Source organism: Camelus bactrianus, chromosome 2 (assembly GCF_048773025.1).
Source record: "Camelus bactrianus isolate YW-2024 breed Bactrian camel chromosome 2, ASM4877302v1, whole genome shotgun sequence".
NCBI classification, from domain to species: domain Eukaryota; kingdom Metazoa; phylum Chordata; class Mammalia; order Artiodactyla; family Camelidae; genus Camelus; species Camelus bactrianus.
In genome coordinates this window covers 98,783,565-98,796,401 of record NC_133540.1, presented here as the reverse complement: position 1 = coordinate 98,796,401, position 12,837 = coordinate 98,783,565, and positions in this window count along the sequence as shown.

The following is a 12,837-nucleotide window of genomic DNA, read 5'->3' as shown; positions in this document are numbered from 1 at the left end:
GATGCTGGTACAGCCAAAATAATGACAAGTGACCACTACATGGAGTCCTTGCCCTGCAGGCACTTACAGACTAACAAGAGAGAAGCAGCACACACATGGCTGCAGTGCCTAAGACACGCCGCCAAAATGATGTGGACCAGGAGTGCTTCTTGTGGGGGAGAAGCTAGAGTTCAATTCTAGCTGAAGATAACAGGATGGATTCAAAGCAGGGCTCACACTTCTGCCAGGTCTTAAAGAGTGGTAGAATTTGGAGAGAGAACAATGGTGAGTGGGAAAAAAATAATAATAAATAAATAAAACGAAAACAAACAAAAGAAGAAATGTAGCTAGTTCACACTAGATTTTGAAAACTTAATATTAAAAAAAGGCGAAGATATGCAAAATATTTAGTTGATCATTTTTCTGCATTGTTTATTTTTCAGCTTCTTTGAGGCATAATTGACAAATAAATTTGTAATATATTTAAAGTGTAAAAAAAAAAAAGCTGAGTGGATCAAATAGGAATGACAGTTCAAAGAATGAGGCACCCAGGCAAAAAGGTCCCAGGCGTGTTGGCGATGAGGAGTCCTCATGTTGCACTGAGTGGAGGAGTAGAACAGAGATTTACACCAGAGATGCAGACGTGAGATGATAAATCCTGGCCAGGGTGTATGGCCACAGTGAAGGAGAGAAAAAATAAACTCAGGAGTAACTATGAAAGAAGCATCAACTGAGCTTATTCTTTTAGCACTTGTCCTGGTTATAATTTCTTATTTGAGTCTATGATTTTGTGGGTACCATGTCTCCTCTATCAGACAGGAGCCTGATGAGGCTGGGACCATGTCAGCTACTCCTCCCCATCATATTCCCAGTGTCTTGCCTGGTGCTGGCTGCATAGAAGGAGCTCAGGAGATATTTGTTGAGGGGAAGACAGGTTGATAAACAGACCGATATGTAATTCGATAGGGCACAGCAAATGGAGATAACAAAGATGATTCTGAGGTTTTGGTCATATGGAAGTCTCATAGACATATTGAGTTTGTGGTCCAAAGCGATATCTTTGGGAACTTTTTCGGCTGGTTTTTGGAGATGAGGAGAAAATGACTTGTTGCTTAACAGGATTAGGCAGCTAAGTCTGTTCTGTATGAAGGTGCGACGGCCAACACATCTCAAGCATGCAGTGCAATGATGACATTCCACGAGCAGCATAGACTGGCTTTGGGGGCAAAGTGATATTTGAGTACCATCTCTTGTTCCACACCGTCTGTGCCACTGTCCTACGTTCCCCTGATTGGTATAGGTAGTCAGGACAGGACCGGATGATCTAACTGGAGGGGTGTATCTCCTCCGACGAGCTTTGTCCAGTTGCCTGTCCTCCCTCACATTGAGCGTGAAACAGAGTAAGAGTGGACGTCCAATCCAGGTTGGGAGAAGAGAAAGAATGCACGTCAAAGTTGTGGCCCCAAGTCCCACCAGGCTACGTGTGAGAGTGTTCCTCCATCTTATGCCATAATTCACACCGAGCTGATTAATTTTTCACAGTGAGGCTCTTAGGGTGTACTTCAGTCTTGCTCTCCTGGGGGCAAATGACCCAAGTAGAGTTTGGTGGCTAATATGAGGGCAGGATTTAAGGAATTACACAAATGCTGGAGGGTTTCCACTGAGCTCCCTTGGTAACAGCAGTGAGGTGATAGGGAACATTTTATAAATTAAGCTGCTTTAGCCAGAAAAGGAAGCAGAACTTCTGCTTCCTTACAGTTAACTCTTTCTCTCCCAATAATAAGAAAAGTGAGTGATGGATGTCCATTGTGTCTCCCCTGAGTTTGGTTAGAAATAATAAGTGAATCTGGGTTGCAGGACTCTCAGAAGAATCTAAATTATCCAAGCTAGCAAAAAGGGGACGTGTTTGAAGAAGGGAAAACCAGGTAGTGGACATTTGTGGCTTTGAGCCTTCCAGCAGCCTTTATTTGGGTACCACAACCCACACCTCCTCTGGGGCCATCCCCCCACCCTGATCTCAGTCGGGGTTCCAGGGTGGGCATGTGGCCTGCAGAGAGCACCACACCCTTGCCCAGAGAGGTCAGTTTAGGGATGGATACGTTTCTTACCAAGTCAGTCAGAGAAAGTCCTGGGGTCTGTAGCTGTTGTCATTGCAGAGTAGTTGCAGAAAGGTATGGACCTAGCCTTATAACACGATTGTATCAAAAAAGTATTGGAAATTTCTTTGGAAAATGAACTTGCTCAACAGCTCTTTGTTCGCACTTTATAACAACCCTAAACACAAATATTATGGACTGAATATTTGCACCCCCCAAAATTCATATGTCAAAACCCTAACCCTCAGTGTGATGCTATCAGGAGGGGGGGCACTTTGGGAGGTGAGTAGGTCACAAGGAGGGAGCCCTCGCGAGTGGGTTGGTGCCCTTATAGAAGAGCTGGAAGAGTTTACGCTCACTTTGCTTTCCACCACATGAACCTATGAAAAGAAGACGGCCATCTGCAAACCAGAAAGGCTCTCACCAGACAGCGGATTGTTTGGTGCCTTGATTTTGGACTTCTCAGCCTCCAGGTTGTGAGAGATAAATGTCTCTTGTTTAAGCCACCCAGTCTGTGGTGTTCCGTCATAGCTGACTACAATAGCAAGCTACTTTGTATGAGAATTATTTAGGTGTTTCTGTGTCCCTCTCAACTGGGCTATGGATCCAGGGGACAAAGACTATATCTTTTTTAAAATCTTATATTCCCAGAGCACTTAGCACAGTGATTCACACATGAAATCTTTAGATACATTTATAGAAATGAATCAACTTCAGTCGTGCCCAGGTATGGGCAATGGATGTCCAAAAATGGATGGATATGATGGAAAACAGCTCTTCACAGAGATTTTGCAAACTACCCAAGATTTCACTTCATGGACACATGCTGAAATAGATAACTTTATGAAAGTGTTACTTCATTTGCTGAAGCGTTGCATGAGACAACTCCTTCAGAACTAAGAGCAAAATGCTTTGCTTCCTGAAGAAAGAGTATTTTTTCCCTTGTGGATAATAACATCTGTGTAAATGACCATATTTCTTTCTTTGCTTTGGCCATCAGGAAGCTCTGAGGTAAATTTCCTGCTTGATTATTTTATCTTGATAAGATTTTTTTTTGGTTTTCTCATCTTCATTCTGCACTTATTCTAATTTACATTTCTCTGACCCTGCTATTCAATTTTAAGCTCATATTTTATTATATATATTATTTGTTCAACAAGGTATAGGATACTAATAAGCCAATTCTGGCTCAAATAATTTTTGTCAAAGCTCATGGATGCCTGAGACAACAGTCCTAAGTGTCTAGAACAAAGGGATATTTGCTTGACTCTTGCAAAGTGGAATGCACTGTTTTCCTAAAACATAACTCCTGCGCAGGAGATGGTACTGATGGTGAGAGTTCTTTTCTGGGCTTCTGCCCTGACCTGTAATGAATTCCTTAACCTTGACAGGTTCTCTTTTCTAATATGGGGTTAGCATTGCTCATTGCACAACTCCATTTGGGTTCATGGGTTAATGTTTGAAATCATTCTGAATATGAAAAACTCAGGGTTGTCTCTGTCTTAGTTGCCTGTTAAGCCTCATCTTTGTAAAAGATGCCTTTCTGTTCTGTGAAGACATTTCCCTTAAGAGTCTGCCAAAATCATCAGAAAAATCAGTAGAGGCAGCAACAGGCAAAAAGGAACCCACACTGGACATCTGAATATGACTCAGGGACACCAAACAAGGGACATAGAAAGAGATGGGGGGCAAGAATCTAGGACTTGCAGGGGCACGGGACCAGCGAGATTTCCAGGAGAAATTACGGAAACATCTGCAAGGTCAGGGCAGGAAGTCCAGGGCCGCTTCTCAGAGAGGGAAGCGCCTTCTTTGGGATTGGTACAGCAGAGCTGAAGTGCCGTAACCAGGGCCCGGGGGCCAAGGGAAGACCAGGGGGCAAACAGCAAGAACAACCAACAACAGTTCATCAACTCATCAACCCAAGTCCTTCAGCCACACAGAAGGGAGGATGGTCTCGGGGACTTGGGACCCAGTGAACGGCATTTGCCAGGCCCAGATGTAGCTCAGCAGTAGTTGCAGTAATTAATAAAGAATCTGTGTTCAGAAAAAGCTCTTGACTGCTTTTGTTTCTGTTCCCCCAGGCTTTGCCAATCCGGGCACCACAAAGGGCTAATGAAAGGATAAAGCAAACAAGGTTGATAATCAAACATTTGTGAAATTTTGCCATTATGGTGTTTGGAAAACACAAAGTCTGCAAGACCTCAGCTGAATAGCAACAGACAACTGGCCAGAAAAATACATCCAGGAGGGGCTTGGACTGCTTTGGGTATGAAAGGAATGTCTCCCTGTAGCTCCATGGGGGTGTGGTGAGGTAGGACCGGGGTTGGGGCTGGACTACTGGGGACTCACTTCAAATACTGCCTGTTTGGCAAAAGACCTCCTACTTCGCTGAGATGGCTCCGGCAGCACACATCCAACCCTTCTCTGCTTGCAGTCCACCCTTTCACACCATTCCCCTGAAGAGAGCTCACTTTCAGCCCGAACATTTAGAATCTCCCCCTCTGTGACCCTCGCACTTTACATCAGTCCAGCATTGTTCAGCCTGACAGATGACCCAACCTCCCGGTTTTCTTTAAATAATAGGAGCACATTTGCTCTCTGGAAATACCAGGCTGCATCCAAATTTAAAAAAGAAAAATAGGAGAGGAAAGCATTCAAACAAATCTCTTGGAATGGGGCTCCCGTGGTAACATACCGAATAAAGGAAAACAGGAAAGCAATTGCAATATTAAAAATAGATGACTTCCTGCATGTAAATTCTTCGCTGACCTTGTTGATTGGAGTGTGGTCAGTGTTTGCTGGCCTGCCACCTCCTGACTTCATGAGAGTTCGTACCAACAGACAGTTCTCAGGGCTCTGGGATCCGCCCCTCCACCCGCCCCCATTGTAAAAGCATTTGTTTCTACAAAAAGCTTCGGCCTGTGGGCATCAAGCCTTTTCTCCTTGATGCTTAATGCGTATCAGAGATCGATTCCTTATCCTTTGTTTCATTCTTCTGTGTCTAAGGAGAATTGGGTAAATATGAGAATAACTCGGAGGGCCCTGGAGGGGGGACAGTAACTGTGCATAATACAGGCACCTTGATGAAGTTAGTGACCTCTGCCAACGTAGCCTGAAAGTCATAATGGAGAAAGTAATGCATTGTCCTGCTGAGAGGGCATCCAACCCCCAAGTGAACACCCACTGAACACCTATTCACTTAGGCCACACCAGGCCCTCGGTGAGCTTATAATCTACTTGGATAATACAGACAGTAAACAATAAGTAAATTACATAGTGTATTATCAGATAGATGCATAGAAGAGAGGAAAAGGAAAATAGGGTAAGGAGGCTGGGGCAGGTGGGTGATATTAAATAAGATAGAGTGGCCCTTAGTAAGAAGGTAATGTATAAGCGAAGATACCTGTGAGGCAGGTATCTCGAGAAAGAGTGCAGGCTGATGTGCAGCACAAGCAAAAGTCCTGAGGCAGGACCATCATGCTTCCTGAACAGTAAGACTTGGCTTCGCTCTCTTCCACTGCCTGGGAGGCCCGGACAAGACAGTTACTCTCCGTGGGCAGCAGAGGGAATGGCTTTGAAGCAGCAGGAGCAATGATAAAAATGATTTCAACAGAGGCAGTTCTTTGGAACTGGAGTGTGTGGGGGTGAAAAGGCAAGGTCACACATTAAGAAAAGGAGAAATATACCATATGATATCCCTTACATGTGGAATTGGAAAAAAAATAGACACAAATGAACTTATTTACAAAACAGAAACAGACTCACAGATATAGAAAGCAAACTTACCGTTACCAGGGGAGAAAAGGGACGGGAAGGGATAAATTGGGAGTTCGAGATTTACAGATACTAACAACTATATACAAAATAGATAAACAACAAGGTCCTACTGTATAGCACAGGAAACTATATTCATACCTTGTAATAGCCTATAATGAAAAAGAATATGAAGAGGAACATATGTATGTATATGTAAGACTGAAACATTATGCTGTACACCAGAAATTGACTATACTTCTATAAAAAAAAGAAAAAGAAAAAGAAAAAGAAAAGGAGCATGTTCCAAGATACCACTCCCTGAGTGGAGAATCAGGGCTGGAATCTCAAGGGCACACCCAAAACAAGTCAGCAGGAGACAAGGAGGGTTGTTGTGTTTTGATTCCCCAGCAGTTATGAGTGTGGCCTGGTTCCTTCTGAAGCACTTGTGGAATTTGGCCGTGGATCACAGAATTCTAGGATTGTTCCTTCCCGGCCGTGCTTGTCCCTCTAATCCCCTTCCTCAGATCGCCTTGGTCACTGGAGTTCTCTTAACCATTTTCTGGTCGGGGCCACTCTTAAAATTAGATCTCACCAAGGGATGGATCAGTACCTCTCAGGACTTCCCCCTCCTCTCTCCACCAAGGCAGGCTGCTTACTGTAGTCAGAGGTCCTGGAGGGAATTCACACTCCTGGGTAAAGAGGCGTGGGTGTGACCGGGGCTGGGAACTCAGGTATTTATCAAAAAACATTTGATTTTCTCCCATAGCCATTAGGGTTCTAGGGTGAGAGAGAGAGATGGAGCATGTGTGTTTAAAACCCTCCCAGTTTCCTACTGTTTGGGGGAAAAAGTCAATGCACCTTAACAGCCTTCATGCACCTATAGTCTATCTTTCCAAATCTTCCTTCTTGCTAAATGAACACCTGGGCATTTCTCTGAGGGGTCCTGCTTCCTATTGCCTCCAGGTGTGTGTACCTGTCATCCTGGAATACTCTTCTGGCCCCCTCTTCCCCTGGCTAAACCTTGCTCATCCTTCAAGTCCCAGCTCATCAGTCCCTCCTCCAGGAGAAATTTCTGAACCCCCTAATTAGGTGGGGCCACTGTCCTTCCCGAACTTAGCATGGCACTGACCCATAGTAAGTGCTCAATAAATACTGATGCTTTATAAATTCAGTTATGAATGAATGAATGAATGAATGAGCAAATGAGCAGAAAGAGAAGCTCAAATCAATGTGTATCTTTTTTTAAACTGAAGACCAGGTGGACAAAAGCCCCTACCACAAAGGAAGGAGAGGAGAATAAAAGAAAATAAGTTCTTTAAGGTCTGAAGTGCTTTTGCTTAAGGCAATTTTCAGGCCAGGTCAACCAGGTCAATCGCCAGAAAAAGCAGTGGGGATTAGTTCTAGGACATTCATCTTCTGGCTTAGTGTGGAAAGAAACATTGTTAGCCCTGTTAGCTGAGACAGAATGAGTTGAAGACCCCCAGGCAGAGAGGGTAACAGAAGGGCACAGCCGGGAACTCTGAGCCCATCCAGTCCAGGGGGCGTAAAGAAACGAAATTACAAGAACATACTTTTAACTTCTTGCTCTCTCTTGATCCAGCGTGGATGACCTTGGGCAAGTCATCTAACTTTTTGACTTACACTCTCATTGCCCAAAAAATAAATAAATAAATAAACTTGGGGACGTCGGGAGAAAAAAGGGTATTAGCCAAGCTGATGTATGACCAGCGGTCCCACACTATAGTGGTATTATTAATGATCACCAATGCTATCCCCAGCTGTTCCCCAGTACGATTTTACTAGTCCCACTGCTGTTTCCTGATTCGTTTCCATTCAGGAAGCTTTGAAATAATGGTTAGCAGAGGGGCACGTTGCAAAAATAAAAATTTCTCACTCTTTTAACTTTTCCATCCACTTTAATCCCACTGCCCATCCTTCCTCTCTCCCCAACTTCAGCTGGAGTCCTGCCATTCCTGTGATCAATCATGCTCTGGGGAGAACCTTATCCGTGGGGAGTGGGGGGTGCGGGCGGGGGGAGCTCTGGCCCAGCATGACTGCTGAGTGTGATGTCCTTTTGTGGTGCGCTGGAAAACAGCAGTGAGGAAACAGGCCGTCATTTATCATGCGGCTTTGTAAAAGGTGCTGATAATGCAAAACAGCCAGGCCGTCCTCCAGGTCGCTCCAACGAAGGACCGAGTCAGCTGTGGGGGGCCAAGTCGGAAAGGGAGGTTCCCGGTGTGACTTGCCCTTCTGCCAGGGATCTCTCTCCAGTCACAACTTCCCACTTGCTGATGGAGCCTACCATTTGCCCGCTGGAGGGCTCGCGGCCTTCTGCCTCAGGGACACTGCCAGTCTGGGGCCTCGTGGGGAAGCTGAAAACTTCCCCCATTCCAGCCACTCACCGCGCGGTCCTCCGCAAGCCAGGCACACTGTTGGTGCAGGTGCTGCGGGGTGGAGCTTTTGGGGTGATGGTGGCTGTGACCCTTGAACCAAGCGCTGCGGCAGAGGAAAGGCAGCACTCTGGTTGGCCAAGCCTAGGTCACCTGCTCACTCTCTGCTGGGGGTGAGGGAACCTCAGCTCTGTCCACACCGCAGCGAAGCACATTTCCAGAGTGAAGAAAGGGGAACTGCGATAGGCACCAGAGCAACCACTGGAGTACTATCTCTGCTTCTCTGAATTCCCTCCACCCCCCATCCCAGCACCACGCCTTTGCCCAAAGGCGGCTTCAATCAATATGAGTTTACTGGCAGCAACAACAATAAAACCTTACTTGAATCCTCAAATGAACACATGATAGAGGCCATGCAAAGGCAGAACACTATGGAAGCACTATTTCTAAAAGGGGCATTTTCTTCACCAGGTACTCACCTAAGAAGATGCCAAGCCAAGAGAATGGCATTGCTAAAACAACGCAGGCGGTGCAGCCTCTCAGCCCACTCAGCACGCTCTCTGCTTTTGACCTTTGCTGCTCTTCCCAGTGTCACAAGGGCTCCACGTTGCTGAGTCCAGCGCTCATCTCTCTGCCCTCATCTGACTTGCTCTATCAGAAGCATCGATCCAGTTGATGAGATTCTTCTCCTTGAAACCCTTTCCTTATCTTTTGGAACATCACATTTCATTTTCCTCCCACCTTACTGGCCTTCTTTCTCGGATTCTTTTGCTGGTTCTCCTCAGCCTCCCCTTCTGAATGTTCAGTGCCCAGGGATCCATACGTGGGTCTTTTCTGTGGATGCTCACACCCTAGGTGAGCTCATCCCATTTATGGCTTTAATACCATCCATGTGCTGTGACTCCCATGTGTATGTGTCCAGCCTAAACCCCTTCCCCGAGCCCCAGATCTTACATCTATTTTCCAGCTGATATTTCTACTTGAATGTTGAAAAGAACTCTCCAACCTATCCCATCTAAAACTGAGCCCCTGATAGCTCTCCATCTCCTACTACCAAAAAGAATAATCCAAATGTCTTTCCTCCAATTATCTAGTCACTTGGGCAAATCCATCATGCTTTTCCTGACTCCTCTTTCTGCTGCACTTCACATCTTGTCTATCAGAAAATTCTATAGGCTCTAACCTTACAAATATATTCAAAACTGAACCCCCACTCCACTGCTACTACCTGACTCTTAAGACGTCTTTTTTTTCATTGAAGTATAGTTGATTTACAATACTGTGTTAGTTTCTGGTGTACACCATAGTGATTCAGTTATATATATATATTTTTTCATATTCTTTTTCATTGTAGGCTATTACAAGATGTTGAATATAGTTCCCTGTGCTAAACAGTAGGATCTTGTTGTTTATTTATTTTATATATAGTAGTTAGTATATATATATACACACACTACAACTTACTTATCCAGTCATCTGTTAATAGGCACTTAGGTTGCTCCCATATTTTGTCTGTTGTAAATAGTGCTGCTGTGAACATTGGGGTGCATGTGTCTTTTTGAGTTAGAGTTTTCTCTGGATATGTGCCCAGGAGTGGGATTGCTGGATCATATGGAAACTCTAAGAGGTCTTCTTGTTTATGCCTTTGTCTCCTATCCCATGCTCATCTTCATGGCCTAGTCTCAACATGCTAACCACACTGATTCCACTAAAACATTAATCAGATTGTGTCAATCCTCCAAAACCACAGTGGCCTCAGAGTAAAAGCTAAGTCCTTATTATGACCTAGGTGGGCCCTTGTGATCTACCTCTCACTTGCCTCACCCACTTTACCTTCTGTTAATTACACCCTTACTCCCTCTACTCCGGCTGCTCCACCTCCTTCCTCAGATATTCTAGGCATGCTTTCACCTCAGGACCTTTGCACTTGCTCTTCCCTCTTTCTAGAGAGCTCTTCCTCCAGATATCCACATGGTTCCCTCCTCAACTCCTTTCGGTATTTACTCAAAAGTCACCTTCTTAGACAGGTTTTTCCCTGGAAATCTTGTCCAAAATTCAATACCCTCCTGTTCTTATCCCCCTCCCATTCTTATTGTTTTCTCTCTTCCTTTTGTCATTATTTAATATTTTATAAATATACATTTTATATATATTTTTTATATTTATATATTTATATTTTATATATATATATTTTTTATACTATAGTCAGTAGACTATATACATATAAAAATATACATATATATATTTTTTTTTATACTATAGTCAGTAGAGTGGTCTTTCTCATAAGGTTTATTGAAGGGGGATTCTTACTAATAATTCTTACTAAGATTCTTACAAGTCTGTGTCATTATCCAGAAACTTGGCACACAAATGTGAGCATTCACATAATTCATTCTTTTTTAAAAAACTAAGCTATAATTGACATATAACATTAATTAGTTTCAGGTGTACAACATAATGATTTGGTATTTGTACCCATTGCAAAATGATCAACACTATATAAGTCTAGTTAACGTCAATCACCTTATCTCGTTAAACACATTTTTTTCTTGTGATGAGAACTTTTAGGATCTCCTGTCTTAGCACCTTTCAAATATGCAATAAAGTAACAATGTTCTTACATTCTTCTTAGTTATTTTCTCTTGTGCACTATGTCTTCTCCCACTGCATGAGGACAGGGCTATTTGTGTTTGCTTGAATCATTAATATCCTCTCAGGACCTACAATAGTATTTTCATATGAAAAAGGAAAGTAAACAAAATAGTGTAATTGTCCTTTGAAACCCATGCTCTATATTTATTTGAGTATAACTCCTAACTAAATTTAGTCCTTGGACAGGATGGTTTTCCAAGTCTGGAGGCCCATTTTCCGTCTAGAGGAAGCCAGAAAGATTTTCTATCCATGCCATTTACTAGCTCAGAAGTTTCCATAGCATCCCATCGCCTTAAGGGAGCAAGTGCATCCTTCCATCATCTATATCTTTCCAGTTTTATCTCCTGCGTCAGTGCTATGCTTGTCTTCTCCAGCCAGACTAGTGTATCCACTACTTCCCCCAATGGCCGTGAGCCACTCTTCCTCCATATTCTTTCTCATTCCTTTCTCCCATCTGAAACACCCTCCTTCATCTCCTCTATCCAGCTGTGCAGACCCACCCCATCCATCATGGCCTCTTTCCTTCTCCACTTGCTGAAATCCAACTAATCTTTCGACTCGCATCATGCCTCCTTTAGAAAGGCTTCCCTTAATACTCAAGATGGAATGAAATGCTCTCTATCTATTAAGTAACTAGTAATGTTCTCTATAGCATTTTTTCCCAACATTATTCCAGGTCATGTCCCAGCACCAGAGTAGAGCAGTAAAGTGAGGGTCCACAGCACAGAGTCAAGAGCTTAAGTGTATTGATTCAAATCTAGGTTCTGTCACTCACTGGTTCTATGACCTCGGGAAGCAATGTAACCTATCCATGTCTCAGTTTCTTTCTCTATAAAATGAAGACCACTGTAGTACCTATCTTACAGAGTTTCATGAGGATTAAATACATTCATATGTAAAATATTTGGAAGAGTGTCTCTACTCTTGAGCTTTTGCTACTAGTGTTGCTACTGGTGGTGGTGGTTGGCAGTTCATTTTCATTCCACTTGATTTTGGGAGTACAACAAAACAGTTGGATTTCTTTCCAGGTGTTTAAAATATATACCTTAATTTTATTAAGCAACGGGTGCCTCATTTTTCCCCCTTTCTTTCTCAATTTGAAGGTACAGGTGAGTTAAATCCATTATAGGGCATTCTCAGCACTGTGAACAATTTCACTGGTTTCTTTTCTGCATATACGATGTACAACCATAGTGCAAATGTAACATTGAGCTGAGTTGGATACAACTCTTATTTATTGAACTACCCCCCTGTGAGGAACAGAAAGATAAAGACAAGCTCCTTCCCTGAACCACTATCTACAGAACCACTGTCTCTTCAGGAAGATCAACATAGATGCAACTCACTTCCCAATATCTACTGTATGCCACATAGTCTGCGGTTCTTTTATTTCTATCTTAAGATTTCAGCTTTTCTCAGCCTCCTATTCACGTCTTTTTTTTTTTTTTTATAATTTTGAAATCCAAGATGCATTAGTTCATTTGAACCAGTCTCTTGCTTTAATGTGGGGACACAAGATGTTAGTTGTAATCTATTAGTGCCTAATGAAATTGTTTTTGAAACCCTGCCCATTAACCTTTAACCCTGAGGCCCGTGCATAGTTTCCTCATTCATTAAATGATTCACTCACTTACCAGTGGTATTTATGAGTTCTTGGCCCAGCCTGAACCTTCCTGGCCTAGTCCAGAGACTGGGGAGTTTCCAGAATGATCCTCTCAGGCTTCTCTGGAGACACATCTCTGGCTGCCCCATTTGTCTCCCGCCTCAATTCACTCCCTTCTCCAGGAACTACAGTTGTCTCTGGTCCTCACTGTGGTGGTTATGCAGCTTTGCACTTACTTTTATAGATGTTTAATCAGGTGTGCAGGTGAAAAGATGAAAAGTGAAGGGTAGATGTTTCTAAATATTTCTTCAGAAAACAAATTCTGTAATATTCAGTCTAGCCTCTTATCTTCCCCAGAGGC